General features: G+C 33.3%; 4 long non-coding RNA genes across 5 annotated transcripts; 2 read left to right on the top strand and 2 right to left on the bottom strand.

Annotated features, from left to right (window-relative positions):
- The first annotated feature begins 191 nt into the window (after nucleotides 1-191).
- On the top strand, nucleotides 192-1,566 carry LOC134198768 (uncharacterized). Its single transcript, XR_009972954.1, has 2 exons — nucleotides 192-558; nucleotides 643-1,566. It is a non-coding gene; the product is annotated as an uncharacterized LOC134198768 (long non-coding RNA).
- Nucleotides 1,515-4,278, bottom strand: LOC134198767 (uncharacterized). Of its 2 annotated transcripts, none has more exons than XR_009972953.1 (5): nucleotides 3,832-4,278; nucleotides 3,441-3,691; nucleotides 3,105-3,333; nucleotides 2,644-2,775; nucleotides 1,515-2,566 (listed from the first exon to the last, which is right to left on the bottom strand). It is a non-coding gene; the product is annotated as an uncharacterized LOC134198767 (long non-coding RNA). The 2 variants fall into 2 exon arrangements; XR_009972952.1 differs by having other exon boundaries at nucleotides 3,105-3,291; nucleotides 3,832-4,210.
- A 3,495-nt stretch (nucleotides 4,279-7,773) lies between these two features.
- On the top strand, nucleotides 7,774-11,300 carry LOC134198770 (uncharacterized). The gene is made up of 2 exons (XR_009972956.1): nucleotides 7,774-9,867; nucleotides 10,354-11,300. It is a non-coding gene; the product is annotated as an uncharacterized LOC134198770 (long non-coding RNA).
- A 1,100-nt stretch (nucleotides 11,301-12,400) lies between these two features.
- LOC134198769 (uncharacterized) lies at nucleotides 12,401-16,016 on the bottom strand. Its single transcript, XR_009972955.1, has 2 exons — nucleotides 13,247-16,016; nucleotides 12,401-12,760 (listed from the first exon to the last, which is right to left on the bottom strand). It is a non-coding gene; the product is annotated as an uncharacterized LOC134198769 (long non-coding RNA).
- Nucleotides 16,017-16,074: the final 58 nt, after the last annotated feature.

Here is a 16,074-nt window from a genome sequence, read left to right on the forward strand (position 1 = left end):
ATAAAAGATGAATGAAACCTTAACCGTGGAAGTCCTCCATGTATATATGTCCTACATGTTTCATTGGATTTATTGATATCTGCCTGCGGGATTATAACACTGGTTCAATCGCATCGGAAGTCGGCCGTCTTTACTACACCGCTTAGGCCACGACGATTTCAAATTAAATTCTAAAATAAATGAGTTAGTTTGATGGTTTTATCCAACCAGTCGACGATATTCTAGGAGAGATGCTGCTATTCTTTATCAAGTAATAGATAGTGGATTTGCTTGACTTGGCAAGAGTAGACAGAAATATAGTGCACTCTTTCACAGCTTGAGGGGAAATAAAAGCTGTGCAGACTATTCAAAATAATGTTCACCCAAGGTCATGGGCAATATGACGTGAATAGGAAACTGCATGTCAGAGACATTAACTTAATGTTCTATATATTTTTAAACAAATGAATCTCATATTTTAAGACAATTAATAAATATTTATTTTTATAATTGGTCCAGTTTTTCGTCGACGAAGCCATCTTAAGAGAAGCTTCATTGCAAATATCAGGCCGATATTTAGTAAGTTATTTTTATTCAATAACCAGGTACTCTTTGCACTCACTTACTGCAGTAAGAATGTTAATCAATCATTATATTATCTAGACTCTAGCGGACAACAAACAAGAGTAGACACATCGTGGGTTGTAGTTGTAGAAAGAGAAGAAAATGGAAACTAAGGCGAACCACTGGCTCATGCAGCTTTCATTTCAGCAGAGGCTGCTCGCACGCAGGCAGAGGCCGCGCATCTTCCAGCTGAGATATATGTATCTCAGTAAAAAAAATTTAAGGAATTGACCAATATCGGCAAAAACCTTGTTTAAAATAATATGATCCATTTTTTTATTATTTTAGCTGTGTCCGTAATAGTTTATATTACCATAAAAACAAAATAGCGCTTGTTACTTAATAATAGTCAAGCAAATCCAAATATATACGTTTTACTTTAGGCTGGTACTACAGTAAATTTTATGAAACTCATGAGTATATTTTACGCTAATAAAACTACTCTCAACTTAGCATTTCAAAATGACTATTTCTTTTTTTATTGCTTAGATGGGTGGACGAGCTTACAGCCCACCTGGTGTTAAGTGGTTACTGGAGCCCATAGACATCTACAACATAAATGCGCCACCCACCTTGAGATATAAGTTCTAAGGTCTCAGTATAGTTACAACGGCTGCTCCACCCTTCAAGACGAAACGCATTACTGCTTCACGGTAGAAATAGGCAGGGTGTCGGTACCTACTCGTGCGGACTCACAAGTGGTCCTACCATTAGTAGAATACCAGTATTTGGCATGTTCTGTTTCTAGTCTATAGGGTTATAGAGCTATTACCTTGCTATCATCCTACTTACCTCGACCCCAAGTCTAGTTATATTTCTTTGAAGTTATCGGTACAGTCGATATTATATTTCAATTGTGGCTTCAATTTCATGCGGCAAGAAGTTGGACATGTATTACAAACAAACTATGATTTGCTAATTAAAAATTATTATTCAAATAAAACAAAATTACACAAAAAAAAATTATCAAACTTATCATAATGAACAATAATCAGTGGTGGTTGATCCACATTTTGTCTAAATTATGAATTATGTTTTTCATTTTGTGAGTATCCAACAAAATCTAGAAGAATTATGGTATATTAACTAGTCGATTTGTTATTCATTCTATTCTATTATTTAAAACAGCAGTATATACAATAATATATATATAACAACACAACATACAAACGGGGTTAACATAAAAATAAAATGATACAGAACAAATTGAGCACGACAGATTAAAACATTGTCTTAATAAAACAACCTCACAATTTTGCTTTCAAATAGTTTGTATATTTCCACTAAGCACAATTAAAAAATTATAAGCAGAAATAATTAGGCTATTCTTGCCCTCTCAGTTTACATAATTAAGAACAGCAGTTTTAAAAATATCTACATAAAATTACTAGAATACAGAGGTTGGATAAATTTAATGTCTGTTCTCCACAATCCAATTGAACCACCCTTGAATGTTGACATGGTGCTAAGTGCTGTGTTTCCTGTTCTCTCCCAAAATATACAATGTTATGAATTTGATAAGAAACATCATTTTCAGCATCTTCATCAGAGAGTTGGGGCACTGGAAACCCATGTGTGTTTGCCATGTTATGCAATACAAGCTAACAATTATGGTCTTGGCCATCATATGATGATCATAATGCAGTACTCTATGTACCAACAAGCATCTCCAACTGGCTTTCAATACTCACAATGGTCAACAGTGTTCCTGGTATGACAATAAACATTACTATAGTACTATATATTAACGGCCTTCCCAGTTTTAAACATACTTTTAGATTGAGTATTATTTTGTAGTCAGGTTACTGAGACAGAGCTCATGATGTTTTACTTGCCTAAAAACCAAACTATTTCACTATTATGGTGCAGGTCCTGCATAGGCATATTCAGTTATGTTAAGCCAGACAAATGTATCATGAAATGTTGCATCAATACTTAAAATGTTAAGATCACTATCACAGATCTGAAAAATTTAATTCTTTAGATAAGTACTATCAAATGTTTGTTATTGTGAATGATAGGCTTCAGCAAAATACTTACTATTTGCACATTCTTGAAATGATAATGCTTGCGGTTCTAAAACCTTTCTTCATATACAGAAGATCTGATAAGTGCAAATGAGTGCCATCTATACACCCCGAAACCCCAGGAAAGCCAAATTTATTGTAAAACCTATAATGAAAAGAAATTTATTTACTATTATATTATGTTTTCAATCACAAAATTATTATTGTTCAAATATCTATGTACTATAAAAATAAGACAAATTTTGAATTAAAAAAAATTATGTAGGAAAGATTAATGGTGGCCTGAAGGCCTTTCCAGTTTCACCAGGACTTGACATTTCTCAGAACTCTGTTTAAAATATAGCTATATATAGCTAAATATAGCTATAGTTATAAAGCTTCAAGAATATAACTGATCTATATGATTGACTCGTGGAAATTGTAAAATCAGTGGAACTCTTGTGCTCTATACTATGAGATAATTATTGAACTTACCCATTTATAATAACTTGTGACCCATTGTACTGTTTGCAGAAACTTAAAATGTTTCAATAAAACTGGAAGATTGTTTAATGCCATAGCCACTTCCCTAATGGCATTGGATTTACTACAGTTTAACTCAAAATGCAAAAAGCTCATTCCCACAGGTTTCTGGTATGAAAATTTGCAATGCTGTTAACACCTGTATAAACAAGTTATTTAAAACATTTAGTTAAGAATAAATCTGAAATCAAAAAAACAATGCTACTTTTGAAGACAAGATTTTGTGAATCTTTTATTTTCTTCATTATTTACACATATTAAAATGTTAAATTGAATATATATAAGTACCTTGCATTTTACTTTCTATTCTTGTTCGTCTTGATGATCTAGGTTATTAACGGCTTTAATTCAGAGCACAATTGTAAATATTGATGTTTCGAAATTCTGTAATGTGTTCTGAACAAACTTTCCGATAGATTAAGGGGTCAGGCTTGATCACGAAGACAGCGTCGCAAACGCACTGATTCGTATGTATCCGACCTAATTCCTTAGACTCCAAAGCCCCATTTATTATTTGAGCTCTGTCCATAGTAACATACCTAGAAGAAATATTAATTAGTAAAAAATAAACTTTATAACCTCAACATTATTAATGTACTTAAATTGCCCAGCGTGGTATTTAATGTTAATACTATGGAAAACACAAACACAAATAAAGATCTAAACCAATTACACTTACCTAAATCAAGTTAATTAATTTAATTTCACAAATTTTACACTTGCAGATAGTTAGCAACAATTCAGCACCAGATACAAAAGGTGTCGCAAATTTGACAAACGAAATTGCTAAATATCTGCTGTTGTGTGGCAGACAAAAGCATCCGTAATACCGACTTTAAGCCAATTGTTGTTAGTTGTATGGAAAAGAATGCACTAAAGTTTCACAAATCGCTCTGCAGAGGCAGCACTAGTGATGGTCCGCGATCTGCTTTTTTGTTGTAAGTCCGTAATACGAAATGGACAGTTGACAGCAATATTTGCACAATATTTGTCTTCTGCTAATTGTCTGCGAAATACGTGATACAGCTGCCGGTTAGGAAAATGTTCCAAGGACGTTTGAGTGGAGTTTATTTTTACGACTAAGCATACCAAAACGAGCGTTGGAGGTTGAGTCGAGTCGAGTTAAGCTCGTGTGAACGACTAAAGATACGGGTGTTAGACTCCGTACCACGAGTCGTGTCTCGCAGACATTTAGATTTAATTTCCAAGAAATTTAAAATTAAACTGATTTTATAGTAATAGGTAATAGTATTTAAACACAATAAAAATTATATTTTTTTTATATCGGCCTAACCTATCTATATCTATACTAATATTATATTTCCAAGCGCTATAGTACTAAATAAAGAAAAAACATTTTAAATTTTAATTATATAATTATGGTCATCTATTGGGGCTATTCCAGACATACTGCAAGGACTATTCGGATCATATACATTCATATCACTATCATTATCAGATTCTGTTTCGCTATCACTTGCTGCAAATATTATAAATCGGTCCATTTTTTCGTCTATCAGAGCGTCGTTTTTAAAATATTCATCTTCTAGATGCTCCACATGCTTACATTGAATAGCCTAATCTTCTGATGTTACTTTTTATCAATTTAGATATTATATACTTAGTCTGGCCATAAATACTGTTACAAAGGAAAACAAAAAAAAATCTATGGCAAATAACATTTATTACTTTTACAGTGTGTTAGTTAAATACATAAATATAAAACAATTTAAAGTATAAAAAGCTTATTCGAAGTGGCTGCAATACAGTCCTTTAAACGTTGAGGCCAGTTATCAATAGAAGCACGCACTCTTTCCATGGGAAAATTATTCACTGTCAATCGTACGGATTGTTTTAGGGACTCCAAATTATCATGGCGTTTCGAGCAAGCCGAACTCTCTAAAACTGACCATAAATCATAATCCAGCGGATTAAGATCGGGATGAAGTCCGAAACGTTCGTTTCCAACCAAGACTGCGTAGACCGAGCTTTATGACCTGGCGCCGAGTCTTGCTGGAAGGACCATTCTTGATTATTGAACATGGTGTTGTTAAGGGGCTTCACTACCTTCTCAAGAATGGTATCTTGATACACTTGTGCCGATGTTTTGATACCCTTTTCACAAAAGTATGGTCCAGTCACTCCTTCATAGCTAATACGCCACCAAACCATCACTGAAGTCGGATAGTGCCCACGTTGCACTCTGTCGACTAATTGGGAAGCTTCCTTAGAGCTTTGAGCATAAATACGATCATTTTGTTTGTTAAAATGTTGCTTAATTGTAAAAAAATTCTCATCCGTAAACAAAATTTTTCTATGACCTCCCTTTGCGTACCGCTTCAGTAGTTGTTTCGATTTTACCACCCTATTCTCTTTAAAATTATCAGTTAAGAAATGACCAGTACGTCTCTTATAGGCTGCAAGTTCTAAGTCATCTTTTAAAATACGCAACATAGTTCTAGGTGCTATCTTCATCTCCCGAGATAAGATCTTTTGCTTTCGGACAGGATTTCTTCGAATTCTTTCCCTTACTGCTTTGACCACCTTTTTCGTATGAACACTACGTGGACGGCCAGATCTTTTTCTGTCACAAACAGAGGAGGTCTCATTGCACGTATTAATGGCCCGGTACACAAACATTTTACTAATACCAAGCGTATGGAGAGTTTTAAAAATTGCATTTGGCTCCATACCTACTTTGTGTAGTGCAATCACAGCGATTCGGTTCTCTTTATCACCTTACTCCTGAGCTTTATGATTGCTCATTGAGTTTTCTCATTTTGGCGCCAATACATTATACAAAATTTTGGATCGCTGTGATTGCACTACACAAAGTAGGTATGGAGCCAAATGCCAATTCACAAAAATTTTGTACAATGTATTGGCGCCAAAATGAGAAGACTCAATGAGCAATCATATAAAAATGACAGATTCCAAATTAAAATGTAATATTTTGTTTATTTTTAATTGTAACAGTATTTATGGCCAGACTAAGTATTTATAATAGCAGCAATAATTGAAAAATCATTATTGTAAGAAGGAATAGGAAAGTGAGAAAAAGGAAGATGATGTTTGACTAGTAAGGCAACCCCGCCATACACGTCAATACGATCTTCTCGGAGACAGGTATATCCAGAGTACCTAAAAGGAGCACCTGGTTTTAGCCAAGTCTCCTTTAGAGCAAAGATAAAAGATTTATATTTATTTATAAGATAAATTATATCACTTTTCTTAGACGAAGCACTTATATAGTTCCATTGTAAAGCTTTGGCTTGCTTGTCCATTATTAATATAATTTGGTAAGTTAACGATAGTGTCAATTAAAGGGGCAGCGTTGGACGGCTGAAGAATATTAGACTGTGATGAAGTGTTAATAATAATTTTAATGAGGTCTGTAATTGATTGTAATGTCAATTCATTATGGTTATTTGAGTTTAATGCACAACCATTTCTGGGTGAGGGCATATTATAGTCCTTAATTAATTCTTGTTATGGTTTTTTGTCATAACCTTTAGATAGCTTAGGAACAGATTTTGGTTTAAGAAAAACAGTCTTTTTGTAAGAGTTACTGAAAGGTTGTTTATGAGGCTGTTCATATTGAGGAGTAGAAATAGTAGAAGCCCCGGCATTGGAAGAAGAAAGTAAAGCATCAGCATAAGATATTTTAGAAATGGGTGCATGAATTTTAGATGCTTCAGCGTACTAAATACAGCTCTTGGCCATAGTTTCTTTGATGGCTTTTTGGCGCTCAAATTCTAGACATCTTTTACTTCTGGCAAAATGGGAACCTTGGCATAAACAACAGTATGCATCTTCCTCTAGGATATAGCACTGGTCAGCAGTATGGTCTTGGCCATACTTGAAACACTTTGGTTTTGACCTGCATAATGCTTTTACATGATCAAATCTGCAACAATTGTAACACTGTATTGTGGGTAAAATTTGAAGATCAACTGGAAGAGCAGTGTAGCAAATAAAAATTCGCTTAGGTAGAATTTGCCCATAAAATGTGAGAACCACAATTTCAGTAGCCTTAAATTCACAGCCATTACTAATAATGATACGCCGTCTCATTCTTCTTACTTTTAAAATTGGACCGCATCCAACAGGTAAATTAATATTTCCCATAAATTCTTCATCTGACCACTCAGCAGATATGCCTCTTACAACACCCATACGGGTCACAGTAAATGTTGGGATAAAAACCTTATACTCGGCTGATTGCAAAGCAGGGCTGTTTAGGAAATAATCGATTCGCCTCGAAGGCTCCGTCGGCTGGGCGTCCTTGGGGTGAGCCGCGCCGTCTGGTTGTAGTGTTGACCGCGGTAGCCCCCCTACCTCATCCGGGTTCTGACCTCGGAGGGGATCGGACGTCGGGTGTAAGAGTGCAGGGGAGTCGTTTAGTGGGTGGGTTCCTAAAATCCTTGGGCCCGCGGTCTGCTCACAACACCATGCAGATCGTTGAGTCTCACATACCCCGCGCGCCCCTTTTGCGCGGGGACCTCGTAGGAGGTTCGGCCCTCTACCCGAAAAAAAAAAAAAAAAAAAAAAAAAAAAAAAAAAAAAAAAAAAAAAAAAAAAAAAAAAAAAAAAAAAAAAAAAAAAAAAAAAAGGAAATAATTTTCGTCCTGGTAATTATTAAAAGACAGAGTCAGTCTATTACGGCCAATTCGTTTTAAGCTTCCGTTAACAGGTGAATGAAGTTAGCCCCTCAAAAAAATTTTTTTTTCCTGTTTTCTACTTATTTTCTATTAATTCGTTTGTTCATCATTTGTTCTTGATTGTTCATTGTTAATAATTGTTTGTTCCCCATTTATTTATTTTAAAAAAAATATTAAAAATATATCTAAAAGTTAGCCCCTCGATTGCAATTTTTAATATTTTTTCGTCCTTAATTACTCGTAAATATTCATTTTCGATTGTTCTTATATAAAATACGTTTGTTCTCTTTCGAAATTACTCATTTTTTGTTTAATTAATTGTATTAGTTGAATAAATGTATACAAAATATGTGTACTGCGCATGCCATAAGTGTATAATCTATGGCGCATGCGTCAACTATAATGCCTAAACTTTCTACACGGTTTTAATCGTGAAAAAAAAACAATTATAAATCCTGAAGGATCAATTAATTGGTATACAGTTTAATTAAAAAAATTAAAAACAAAATAAATAAAATAATGTGCATTCGCGTAAAGTTAGACCAAATACATTTTTTCCATCCTCCTATATACCTATCGCTATGAAGGTATAAAAAAGATAGGTTAAGAGTAGACATGCGCAAAACATCACTTCCCAATGTAATGTGATATGACATCACTTTTACAGACAGGTGATATTACTCGAAAACATTACACATCACTCATAACATTACTCGGTGCGTTCAATAGATACTGTGACGACGAATACATTGTATCTATACACCCGAATCATTACTTAAGTGATGTGTTGATACACATCACTTAGGTAATGATTCGGGTATGTCATTACAGTAGTGTATTACAATACAAAGTATGAACTTTGTATTGTAATACACTGTTATATTACTTGACAGAGATTGACTTACTTAATAATATAATAATTTTATTTTTTACTTAATATAATTTATTGTGGGATGAACGGATTTCATATGGCGACTTAGACTGCAAATTGAGCTCGACAATAATGTTAATTAATATATTATACGAGAGCAGTAGATGCATTGTTTCGGCGCGATATCTTCAAAGTGCATCCAAGGAGGACTGTACTTTCATTTAGACGCCGTTATTTCTTTCACTTATTAAACACGCATTAAAACAAATAATAAAACTATCTTCAAACAAGTGCTTAAGTAATTCAAATCAAACACAAAAATTAATATGAAATATTACTAAACAATTACGAGCGACTAGCGATTTTACAAAAGTTGCGAATAAAAAATTAAGTAACTACTTGCGGGGAACTACCGGCTGGCCGCATGAAAAATATAAACACAAATACCTATATTAAAATTCAGACTTACCATAGGTATAAAAATGTACCTAGCGGCCAGGGCATACGGTTCAAAATCACTAGGAATAATTCCGTGTCTCTTGCTCATTTATTTTGCGTCGATCGGTCTGTCTCGCTCGCTCGGTTCCGTTCGTGTATTAAGGAACATTACACGACAAAGAAAGAAACATGTTGGGTGATAGTGTGATGTTTGTTGCCTTCGCGTAATGTGTGATGTTGCATTACATCGTAGGGTAATATTACCCGAGTAATATCACTCGCATTACTTACACATGTCTAGTTAAGAGTTCACATAGGTAATATAAACAAATAAGTAAATATGTTCATTATTTATCTTTCAAGAGATAATGTAGGTATACATTATAATAACATTTTGACACAGTCGAAATTATATTCCTAACATTAGTAAAATAACATTTTAATATTTTTTTTATAGGTTATGTATTGAAATTGTTGGAAAATTATTTCATGTTTTAGCTGGAAAACTACATGGAGAATTATATGCAATACAAGATAATGAGCTCCATTAAATGAATTCGAATGAAACCAAACTGTTTACCATCCAAATTCGATTGTCGGGCAGATAGAAAACGAAAATTCACTCATAGTGAACCTCGGCCTGCATTTGTGAAACGGCAAAGACTCACTATTATCAAGGAAATTGAAGAGACAACTAAAAATGAGATGTGTCGTATTATTATACCTTTTCCATCTTGTAGTCAAGGTAGGTGTAACTGTCAATAATTAGTTACACTCACAGATCTCCTAATCAAATAACAATATCAGAAAAAATGAGAATAGTTAGTTAGTTAGTGGAAGTAGCCAAAATGGGCAAGTGGATCTCAGTTCCTATTACATAAGGTACTAGGAAGTTTGTGAAAATGAAAATTTATCACAGTGTAATATCACTTACTTACTTTAACAGTGAAGGAAAACATTGTGATGAAACCTGCACACCTAAATGTTCTTAGGATTTTCTTAGTTGTGTAATCCACCAACCAGCACTAGGCCAGCGTGGTGGACTAAGGCCTAAAAACCCTCTCAATGGTAGTGAAGGCCAGTGTCCAGCAAGGGGATATATTATATGGGCTGATGATGATGACTAGGAAGTTAAATACTACTACTACTACTACGACAGTACACATATAATCCTATATATTTACAAACTATACGTTTGTTGGAAATTGCTAACATTATTTCATATTTCCAGATGTCCAGCCACTTGAAAATAGGTGTAGTAATGACAAAGCTATCCAAGTAGCTCCAGCACAGGAACACAAAGGCAAGGCAAGTGTGTATTGCCACATCACCCCTTAATATATCTGAAGCAAATATAAGTAAACAATCAGAACCAGCAAAAAAAAAACTGTTGTTCCTGAGGACAAATTTGACAGTGATGAGTCAAATGCACCAGCAACAGAAGGATCAACTGTTGACTATGAGTTATCTCTCTATATCTCCACTCCATCAAAGACTTGTGCACTTCAGACTATAGTTCTCAAGAAGACTAAAAAGTTGAAAAAATGAATGTGTTAACAACTTTATCTAAAGTGAAAAATAAACAACGTTTATATATTGGTCTTCCACAAGAATTATGTTTCATAATAGGCTTGATTGAGAAACATACAAATGTTTCTGAACAAAATATTATATTATGTCTGATGAGAATAACATTAAATAGAACATTCTCTCAATTGGCTGATGATTTCGATTTATCTGTAAGTCAAGCAAGCAATATATTTTTCAACAAACTCCCAGAAATTGCAAATGTAATATCACCCCTTGTTAGACTATAAAAAAAACAATACAATAAATATATATGCAGGAAGGATAATTGATGTCAACTTGGTGGAAAATAGAAAGTTTTTAGATAGTTTGCCACCTACAAAACTCTTTAATTAAATAAGTAATCCTTACTTATAAATAGGAAGTTTTGTAAGTATTTTCACTCTTCATTCAAAAACTACTGAACAGATTTTAATAAGACTTTTATGCTGGTCTTCTATGGCTAGCAACTCATTATTATTTTGATTCTGTTTTCCACAAATGTGCTAAATATGGGCTTATATATATGAAAAGGAATAAATATTAATGTTATGTAACCTTTGTACCTGTATGTTAAGAATAATTTTTAATAAAACATAATTTAAATTGAAATATTATTTTTATTAAATCACATTCACTTTGTACACATCAATATTTTGTACTCCCTAAAAGGAATATAGGTATAAAGTTTTTTTTAAATATTTAACATTACATTTTTGTGTAAGATTAGAAAATTGTTATTCTTCCAAAAAGAAACTACATTATCTAACAACTGTGCAACTTACTCGGAATCAAAATCAATTCCTACTAATTATAGTGACCTGATTAGTTTTTTCAAAGTTGCTGGATGCTACACAAAAGTAGCAAGTTTTACTTTTAGCACAATACATATGCATTTGAACTTGTGCATAATATCTTTCTTTATTTTTTTTTTGCCTTTTTATTTATGGAAACATAGCATTACTCACTTGCTTGTTTGTAGATCTATCAAAAAAACATAATTTGTTTTTTTTAGCACAGTGGGCAATACCCTATTATTCATATTAATTATATACGGCGCGGCGATGCGAAAATTCATTACTGAATTATTTAAGAATGATAGGCATAATATAATATTTTAATTCGCGATCTGTTTATAATTTTTAATATATGATTTAAAAATAAGTTATCTTTAATATTTTTAATTTTGTGATTTATGGGGTGGTCACAGTCATTATTATAAAAATAGAAATTTTGAGGAAATATAAATGTTTAATACAAATTATTTTGATAATCGAAATAAATTCATATCAATCCAAATTCATATTTGAACTATGAAAATTGTATGGTATGTAAACAGAAATATATTTTATAATTATAATGACTATTTATTCCATGCAGTATCGGTTAGAGAAGCTTGCACAGCTTCTCTAACCGACACTGCAACTAGAATAAAGTCTAATAAAGAATAAGAATAAACTTTTCTTCGAAGCTCAATTCTACAAGGGTATTCAATCAGATAGCTATCTATCTGTCGTTCCTGTATGAAATTTTGGTATGTCGAAATCTTGGATAAATCCAGCAAAGCTAAATAAAGTATTTACCTAAAAAATATGTTTATGCTTAAAGTCACGTGTTTATGTTATTCGAAAGTATTAAGCTCCAAGCAGCATTTAGCTCCAACTAAATTCATTAAGAACCAATTTTTCAATCGATGATTAAAACAACAATAATACTGAGAATGAATATTTATTTATAAAATACACATATGTTTTGACCACGAATTTTGCACGATAATTTAAATTAATATTCATTAATATTAATTTAAATAAATATGATATAATCTTCTTCTTCTATAACCCATAGTCAACAGTTGATCCTTCTGTTGCTGGTGCATTTGACTCATCACTGTCAAATTTGTCCTCAGGAACAACAGTTTTTTTTTTTGCTGGTTCTGATTGTTTACTTATACTTGCTTCAGATATATTAAGGGGTGATGTGGCAATACACACTTGCCTTGCCTTTGTGTTCCTGTGCTGGAGCTACTTGGATAGCTTTGTCATTACTACACCTATTTTCAAGTGGCTGGACATCTGAAAATATGAAATAATGTTAGCAATTTCCAACAAACGTATAGTTTGTAAATATATAGGATTATATGTGTACTGTCGTAGTAGTAGTAGTAGTATTTAACTTCCTAGTCATCATCATCAGCCCATATAATATATCCCCTTGCTGGACACTGGCCTTCACTACCATTGAGAGGGTTTTTAGGCCTTAGTCCACCACGCTGGCCTAGTGCTGGTTGGTGGATTACACACCTAAGAAAATCCTAAGAACATTTACGTGTGCAGGTTTCATCACAATGTTTTCCTTCACTGTTAAAGTAAGTAAGTGATATTACACTGTGATAAATTTTCATTTTCACAAACTTCCTAGTACCTTATGTAATAGGAACTGAGATCCACTTGCCCATTTTGGCTACTTCCACTAACTAACTAACTATTCTCATTTTTTCTGATATTGTTATTTGATTAGGAGATCTGTGAGTGTAACTAATTATTGACAGTTACACCTACCTTGACTACAAGATGGCAAAGGTATAATAATACGACACATCTCATTTTTAGTCGTCTCTTCAATTTCCTTGATAATAGTGAGTCTTTGCCGTTTCACAAATGCAGGCCGAGGTTCACTATGAGTGAATTTTCGTTTTCTATCTGCCCGACAATCGAATTTGGATGGTAAACAGTTTGGTTTCATTCGAATTCATTTAATGGAGCTCATTATCTTGTATTGCATATAATTCTCCATGTAGTTTTCCAGCTAAAACATGAAATAATTTTCCAACAATTTCAATACATAACCTATAAAAAAAATATTAAAATGTTATTTTACTAATGTTAGGAATATAATTTCGACTGTGTCAAAATGTTATTATAATGTATACCTACATTATCTCTTGAAAGATAAATAATGAACATATTTACTTATTTGTTTATATTACCTATGTGAACTCTTAACCTATCTTTTTTATACCTTCATAGCGATAGGTATATAGGAGGATGGAAAAAATGTATTTGGGCTAACTTTACGCGAATGCTCATTATTTTATTTATTTATTTTTTAATTAAACTGTATACCAATTAATTGATCCTTCAGGATTTATAATTGTTTTTTTTTCACGATTAAAACCGCGTAGAAAGTTTAGGCATTAAAGTTGACGCATGCGCCATAGATTATACACTTATGGCATGCGCAGTACACATATTTTGTATACATTTATTCAACTAATACAATTAATTAAACAAAAAATGAGTAATTTCGAAAGAGAACAGACGTATTTTATATAAGAACAATCGAAAATGAATATTTACGAGTAATTAAGGACGAAAAACTATTAAAAATTGCAATCGAGGGGCTAACTTTTAGATATATTTTTAATATTTTTTTTTAAATAAATAAATGGGGAACAAACAATTATTAACAGTGAACAATCAAGAACAAATGATGAACAAACGAATTAATAGAAAATAAGTAGAAAACAGGAAAAAAAATTTTTTTTGAGGGGCTAACTTCATTCACCCTCCGTTAACAATGTTGTGGATAGAATTCCTTTTTAAAAAACGACCAAAAGCAATAGGATCAACAGTAACATTGTCATTAGGAGTTTGCTGTATTCTTTGCACATGAACAACATATGGTGCTGCATCACTTGCCTGATAAGTTAATCGAGCTACCGATTCAGATTTTTTGTACTGATTGGACTGATTGGAATTCAGTTGCGAGTCAGTGAACTGGGGAGGAGTACTACTTTGGGTGCTAGTGTTATTATTAAACAAAGGTATGCAATCACATTCGTTTTGTTTCAATTCTTTGCCCTCATTTCGTTTCCGATTTCGTCTTTTTTTATTGCAATTAGAGCAATGCTTATTGACAGTGGCTCTACGTTTTCGAGCACCACTGTTAGATTTTACAGATCCATCGGTTTCCGTTCCAGATTCCTCATTTGAGATTGTTACATTATAACCGACCCCAGGGACATCTCCGCCCCCAGGCGGCTCCATAAGGAGCAAAAGTTAAGAAAAAAAAAACTTACCAATAAAACTCCTAATTCAGTACTCTTAAATAAAATTTAAACAAATAAAACTTAAAAAAACAAATATAGATCAAACGGCACTAAACTACTGATCCAAATAAAAAAAATAAAATAAAATTATATAAAAGTCGAAAAACGCGTACGTCTGCAATCGAGTTTCCCGCGCTTCTCTGCTGTATTCTTTGCACATGAACAACACATGGTGCTGCATCACTTGCCTGATAAATTAATCGAGCTACAGATTCAGGTTTTTTGTATTGATTGAACGAATTTAGTTGCGAGTCAGTGAACACGGGAGCAGTACTAGTTTGGATATTGGTATTATTATTAAATAATGGAATGCAATTACATTCATTTTGTTTTAATTCTTTGCCCTCATGTCGTTTCCGATTTCGTCTCTTTTTATTGCACATAAAGCAACAATGTTTATTGACAGTGGCTCTACGTTTCCAAGCACCACAGCTAGATTTTACAGATCCGTCGGTTTCCATTCGAGATTCTTCATTGGAGATTGTTATATTATAACCGACCCCAGGAACTTCTCCGCCCCCAAGGTCATCAGGCGGCTCCATAAAGAGCAAAATTCAAGAAAAACAAAACTTACCAATAAATCTTCTAATTGAACTCTTAAATAAAATTTAAACAACAATTGTAAAAATGTATATACAATCAAACCTGGATAAGCGAGAGTTCAAGGGAGCACAATCTCATTCTCGCTTATAGAGATTTCTCACTAACCCAAGTTTCTCGCTTATGCACCCTCTGAATTTCATTTCGCGATTTTCCGGATTCAAACGCATTCACTATTTTAAGTTTATCACTTAATGACAGTACTTTAATTTTCCGTTTTGACATGATGCAGAACAAAGCTTTCCTTCGCAATTGATTAACGATAAACTGAGTAAGTCCGACAAACAGGACGGTACACAGGGACACGTGTCCATTCGAAAAGATTGCGATAAAATAACAAGGTTATTTAGTTCAACGAAACAGAATAGGTTCAATATTGACGAGAAAACAATGGTAGGAAGCTCCACGAAAGTTAAGAATGAGTCATAAAATAGCAGATGTTAAATTTATAATTTGTTTTGTCATTTGCTCCTCCTAAACAATATAAAGAAATAAAGCTCGACTGTCGCTTATAGAAGTATAGATACGTAGCAGTTTCACTTACGGAGGTCCATGAGGGAGAAACGACTCTCTCTTACAGAGGTTTCTGTTTCTCGCTAATAGAGGTTTTGGGAGCTTAAAATGACGGGTCCTGGTTATTATTCTCACTTATAGTTTTCTCACTTATCCAGTTCTCAC

Source organism: Bombyx mori, chromosome 4 (assembly GCF_030269925.1).
Source record: "Bombyx mori chromosome 4, ASM3026992v2".
NCBI lineage: Eukaryota > Metazoa > Arthropoda > Insecta > Lepidoptera > Bombycidae > Bombyx > Bombyx mori.